We start from the raw sequence: 7,021 nt of genomic DNA, 5'->3' as shown, positions 1-7,021 counted from the left end.
TCACAAAGCTTATAGTTTCGTAGGAGGATATGACACATTCACAGATTACTATACCCAATAACAAATTATGCAGAATAACATCATCAGAGAGGTACCAAGCAAAGTGTTTTATGTGATGGAAAGTGAGAAAAGTCATTACTTTTTTGAAATATTGACTAACTCTTCCTGAAAGGCATGTGTCTGAATTTCACTTAAAGGATAAGCAAAGAGAAGGGAAGTTATTCTAGGTTTAGAGGAAAGTATGAGCCACAGCATAGGAAGAAGAAAGTACAGAGATGGTGGAGAGGTGGGGGGGGAGGAAAGTATGATGTTCAGAAGTAGAGGGTAATTCAGTAGTCTAGTCTGTCTGGTACATAGAATTCTCATATGAGAGTAATACGAAATAAAATTGAAAAAATAGGATGGCACCGGATTATAGTCAACCCCGAATGCCAGGATAAGGAATTTGAACTTGACTCAGGCCAACAGGAAACTACAATGAATGTTTGAAAGAGAAGATATGACTAGATCTGTGGCAACATGTGAAGGATGAACTGAAAGGAGAGAATTGAAAATAGGGAGAGAAAGAGAGAGAGAGAGAGACAGAGACAGAGAGAATTTACTTACTAAATAGGAATAACATAAAGGGGAGTGGTGATAAGATTTTAGTCTCAGAAGGTAGAAACACAGGCAGATGATGAGATAGCCTGGTTGGATGGCTGAATATGATGGAAAATTGAAGTATATTTGGATGTCTAAGAGCAGCCAGTAGATATATTGGGCTAAATGGATTAATTTGTACACAGTCATCAATCAACTGGATAGGAGCTTAGTTAGTGTAGTAGCTCCAAAAATGAGTAAATTAACTTGAGTATTGAGGGCATCTATTCTGGAAGTCCCATTGTTGGGATTCAGTGTAGAAAGTGCTTGCCCAGATGAGGAGGAGCAGGACTGAGGCAACAGGCAAAGGGTAAGATGGCCTGGGTAGATGGCTGGGGAACCAGATTGATGTGAAGCTAAAACATGGTTTGGGAAAAGGGAAAGTCACAGGGAATCCCAAGCTTTTAAATATAGGGTACAGAGTGAAGGTTTACACCACAGACAGTAACAGTGAAGTTGTGAAGAGCAAATTTAGGAGAAAACTTGTATTTTAACATGATGAGTCTGAATCCAATAAATAGTTCAAGAATCAGGTCTCAAGTTCAGGAACAGAAGTCAGTGGTGAATACAGAGATTTTAGATTCATTCATGTGGAGGTAAGTGAAGACACAGGAAAGTTCTAGTTCAAATTTGCAAATGGGAGACAACTTGTCATAGAGAAAGGCTGCCATGGGGAGTCCAGAAATCTAGCTTCTGATCCTGGCTCTTCAGCTGTAAATTAGTTCCTACCAATCTCTGAACCTGAGCTTCCTCATCTGTACATAAGTGACCAGGGTTAGATGATATTTAAGCCCAGTATACAATGAGCACTTACTCTTTTACCATATATTTATTGTCTGTTGTATACAAAGCAATGTGCTAAGTATAGGAAAGGTAAAAGGTTAGCTAAGACATGACCTTGAAGAACTTAGAGTCTAGTCATCACCATAACTATGAGCTGAATTAAACTGAATCAAGGATTCTTTCCAGTTCTAAGATGGTATGATTCTAAGCTTAGAAACTGTACTGCATATCCAAAGACAGGGTGAGGGTGAGGCTGGGATGGGAGTGTCTGTGCTGGGAATAAGTCCATGTTTACTTACAACTTGTCCTAAGCCAGAGCTAAGCCGGAGCTCTTTGCCAGCAACTGGGAGGAACAGTTAACATGGAAAAAACAATATTCTGTTCAAACATTCTGGCTTAAATCCTTACTGTGGCAAAGAAAAGCAGGCTGGTTGTAAAGTTCGAACGATAATTAATAGAAAAAGATGAAACTTCAAAGTGGCTTCACCCTAGATGGAGGCAGTTAGTAACCTGAGCCAGGAGAAATTGTTCTTTGGGTACATGGGCCACCTGCCAAACCAGCTCTGAATCCATATTGATATGGCTCTAATTGTTTTCACAGCCAGGAACATCTGCCCTACCTTACAGTCTCCCTCCGCTGGCACCTGCCCTCTTAGATCACCATCTCCCATATCCCACTGTTTCTGGTGAGATGGCAGAGAAGGGAACCCCTAGTTCTCCATGCCACAGCACAAGCCCCCAAAAGTGGTAGCAAACAAGAAAGAATAGCTGCTGGTTAAGTCTCAACCTCATTGACATTAAGGTCATGGTAGAATAGAAAAAGCTCTGTTCTGGGAGTCAGGGGTCCTAGGTTCCTATCTCAATTCTACTATTAACTCACTTTATGACCTTGAGCAAGACCCTTCTTCACTTGGGACCTCTATTTACTCTTCTGTAAAATGAGAGCATTAGACTTACTGACCTCTAAAGGGCCTTTCTAGATCTAATATTCTGCAGTGCAGACCATTTCCAGAGAAAACTGGACAGACAATGCCGTAACAGATTTGATGGTGAGTAATTATTCTTTTCCTTATTCATCAAGGGCCAGAAATCTTACTCCCTCAGCTTTTAAAAGATGTAGTCATAGAATATTAGAACTACAAGAGACCTTAAAAATGATCCAGTTGCATATCTCTAGTGTTTTAAGATTACAATAAACCTGTGAAGGAGATGAGATAAATGTTATTCCTATTTCACATGGCTCACATGATATGAATTATATAAGGTCACACAATCAAAATGGTAGAATTAGATTAGAACCCAGGAATTCTGATTCTGAATACATTCTTTTCCACTAGATTCCATATAGTCTGAACAACTTCATTTCATAGAGAAGATGACCACAGCCTAAAGAAGACAAATAAAGCCCTTTTCAATCATCTGGCTCCCTCATTTTATGCTTACTCAACAGTTTTGTTAGACTGGAGATGAATAAGAAAACCAATACTTTGAGAGCAGCTAGGTGGTGCAGTGAATAGAGCACCGGCCCTGGAGTCAGGAGGACCTGAGTTTCAAATCCAACCTCAGACACTTAATAAAATTACCTAGTTGTATGACCTTAGGGAATTCACTTAACCCCATTGCCTTGCAAAATCCTAAAAACAAAAGAAAAAAAAAGAAAGGAAGGAAGGAAGGAAGGAAGGAAGGAAGGAAGGAAGGAAGGAAGGAAGGAAGGAAGGAAGGAAGGAAGGAAAGAAAAAAGAAAACCAATAGTTTGACAGGGTCATATGGGAAGCAAACTGGCAGATACCCAACTTGAATCCCATCCTCCTGACTCCAGCTCAGAGCTCTTTACATTACCCCATCCCACCTACATAGTTCAGTCCACTCCAAAACTTCCCATTTAAGATTTAAGATAAGATTCTTTCTTCCTCTCCCTTTCCCTCTACCCATAGGATCAAAGAAGGGCAGTCCTGATCTCTAGGGAATCTGGGCTTAACACAAACTAATCCAAGTTTTCCACTGGGAGAAGAGCAACTGTTGGTTATTTTTTGACTTGGGAGCGATGAGGCAAAAAGCGCCTTGTTTTCTCGGCTGCCCTTGAGAAATAAACACAGCTGTTTGCATTCAGAAAGCTCTGGCCCCAGCCAAGAGCATCAAGCAAAGCCTAAGCTGGAAGGGCAAAGGAGAATCTATCCATACAGCGACAGCAAGACGCAAGGGGAATGTGGGAGACACGCAGAGAGGAGGCTGTCACTGTCACATTGTTCACAGTGCAGGGACTATGACCAGAATCTGGGGCCCCCAGATCTATAATCTCCTGACAACCTGCTGTTGGTTGCTGTGCCTATGCTGCCCTCTGGTGGCAAGCACTTCTCAGATGAGCTGAGCTGGGCCTGGATGTCAGTGGCTTGGAGCTAAAGTTACAGTTCTCACCATCAGGGTTCAAGGAATCAGAACTGATGAGAGGACTTCAAAGGGCATCCATCTAGCCTAACAAAACCTTCCTGAAAAATAATTCCTTCCCCAACATGAGTAATAGTAGTTCCTATTTATATGGTGCATTTAGGTTTATAAAGCCCCTTCTTCCCCATCTGTCTTTTAGGGTCTCAGTTTTCTCACCAGTAAAATTAGAGGTGCAGACCAGAATTTTGTTCCTTCATCCTATGACCTTGTGAGCTTGGTCACAGAAGGATCTATATTTTACATAAGAAACCGCAGATCAGGGGTGGCTAGGTGGCGTAGTGGATAAAACACCGGCCCTGTAATCAGGAGTACCTGGGTTCAAATCCGGTCTCAAACACTTAATAATTACCTAGCTGTGTGGCCTTGGGCAAGCCACTTAACCCCGTTTGCCTTCCAAAAACCTAAAAAAAAAAACCTGCAGATCAATGAAGTTAAATAATTTGTAAAGGGGTATAGTGCTATGTCAAAGCCAAAATTTTAATGCTGTTGTCTCTAGACTACCAATATCTCAAAAAGCAAACATCCATCCAGAAAGTATTCTGATTAAACACCTGATTAAACAAAGGGGATATCATTCTTTCCAAGGTCAACTCTCTACTTTTCTTAATTGTAATAATGCATTCATTTTACTTCTCCTGCACTTAGGGTAAAGAAGAAAGGAGAAGAGATCCTTAAACTATTCTCAGGTTCAGAGAGTTATTTGGAATTAAAGGTCTAAGAGTGATGCATACGAGGTATGCATAGTAGTTTAAAAATAGGTGTTTTCCAGACAAGATATAAGATAGGAATTTAGCAAAGACTACTCTTTTAAACTTTCAAGATTTCTCTCATAAATAAAGGCCTTAGGAACTTTGACATCAAATACTTTTGTGAATCAGGGAACCTCTTTAAAAATCCATCCCTGCCTTCTCCCCAACAAAGAGCAGCCAATACTGAAATAACAGGTAAAATTCATGGTTGCCATGGCAATCCTGTCCAGTAGTTGATGAGGGTTCTACAAAATGACCTTAGGCAGATGCTGTATAATATATTATACAGAACATCATTTCGTTGTAGCACTGTGTATTCATGATCCCTGTGTAACCCGAATAAATTTTCTTTGAAATTCTGTGGATCCATACTTAAAACTCAGACATTCTGCCCTACTCAAGAAAGAAGAAAAGTGGGGTCAGATTTAGACATATATGAGATGTTAGACACCATCTAAGTCCAACCCCTCTATTTTATAGAGAAAGAAACTGAAGTCCACAAAAGATGAGCCATTGCTGAGGTCTCACAAGTAGTAAACATCAGAGCTGGAATTCAAACTCATGTCGACTGTATTTTCACCATCACAACATATTATCACTTAATATCCCTCTTGCCAACCCAAGATACCCTGAGGAAATATATGAAGATTTTTATTTGCACTATAATCTATTCCTCTTGTTTTGTGACTCATGGCAAGTCAGTCATCTTTGTGCTTTTTTTTCTTTATATTCTAATTCATTAAAATGTGTATATACCTACACACATATATACAAAAATACATGCGTGTGTATACACACACACACACACACACACACACACACAGATATGAATGTCCTAGGAATATAAAAAAGAAAAACATTAAACACTCCCTCATGGAGTTTATATTCAACTGAGACTCAAGTTTCCTATATAAATTGTGGGTCATTTGATGAACCTACACTATCTAGTACAGATCACTTCCTCTAACCTAGATGTCCCTTAAGGTTCTGTCCTGGACCTTCTATTCTCCCTCTAAAGTTCTTCATTTAGTGCTCTCATCGGCTCCCATGGATTTATTTAATTAGCACAAATAACTGTTTTTCCTCCCCCAATCTCTCCGCTGATCTATCTTGCATCTCTGCCTTTCAGATATCTCAAATTTGTCTTAACACTCAACTTTATTTCCTACCTTCCCAATGACTGAGGACAGCAATACCCAGGTACCCAGGCTTGCTTTCTAGGAGTTATCCTAGATTCCTCACTCTCTCTCCCCCTTAGGTTTGCAAGATCTGATGATCTGACTTTTGCAACATCTCTCAAAGACTCTCTTTTCTGGCCTCTAACACTGTCACCATTTTACTGCAGGGCCTCAAACCTTTACACTTACAATAATGTTTGTTGGTAGTCCTACCTCATCTTTTCCCCACTCCAATCCAATCGTTGATCACCAAATTGATTTTCCTACAATATAGGTCCAGTCATTTCACCCTCCTACTCAATAACAACAAACTCCAGTGGTTTCCTATTGCCTTTCAGAGAAGCAAATGCAAAATGCTGTTTGGCATTCAAGGCCCCTCCTGCCTTTCCAGCCTTATCTTTTGATTTAGTGACATTCCACAAGCAAAGCACTCCATTTCTCAACCCTGGAAGCTCTCTCATCCCTGGGACACTCTCCCCTCCTCTGCCAACTACTGACCTCCCTGCCCTTCCCCCAACCTTTCTTAATTGCAATGTTTTCCCTCAGTTATTTCCTATTTATCACGTATATGGTTTGTTTCATACAGATTTGTTTGCATGTTGTCTCCCCTGTTGGATTGGAAGCCCCCCCCCCCCACAAGGATCTTGGTGTTAGCACAGAATCTGATACAGGCACATTCTGTTCCAGGCTTTTAAGTTTCCAATTCTTTGTGCTCCCATTTGAGGTATCTTCAAAGATCCTGAAGTGATTTGCCATTTTCTTCTCTCATTTTACATGTAAAGAAACAAGCACACAGGGTAAAGTGACTTGTCCAGGGTCTCACAAGTGTCTAAGGACAAATTTGAACTCAAGTAGATTTTTCCTGGGTCCAGGCTCAGCACTCCATCCACTGTACTCCCATGCCTTTCCTGGCACATAGTAGGCATTTTATTGTATACAAATGATTAGTGTGTGATAAGGGTCAAAAGAAGATCTAACCAAATATTTCCATTTCAGGAAGATTATACTTTTAATTGGAGGAAGAGGGTTACTCTCAAAATGTGTCCTGGAGAAATGGCTCTGGAGCTGAAGAGGTTTCAAAGGGTCATATAAGAAGAAAGTGCATCTCAGGCGGGGGGGGGGGGGGGGGGTTACCTACCCATAACTCAAAGGATTGTATAAGAGAAGCATTTTAAAACAGTTTAGAAAGTGTTAGTCTTGTTCTTTTCATTATTGTTGAAGCAAGAA

The sequence above is a fragment of the Macrotis lagotis genome, chromosome 1 (assembly GCF_037893015.1).
Source record: "Macrotis lagotis isolate mMagLag1 chromosome 1, bilby.v1.9.chrom.fasta, whole genome shotgun sequence".
NCBI lineage: Eukaryota > Metazoa > Chordata > Mammalia > Peramelemorphia > Peramelidae > Macrotis > Macrotis lagotis.
The sequence above is the reverse complement of the archived record's forward strand: the minus strand, read 5'-3'. Positions refer to the sequence as shown.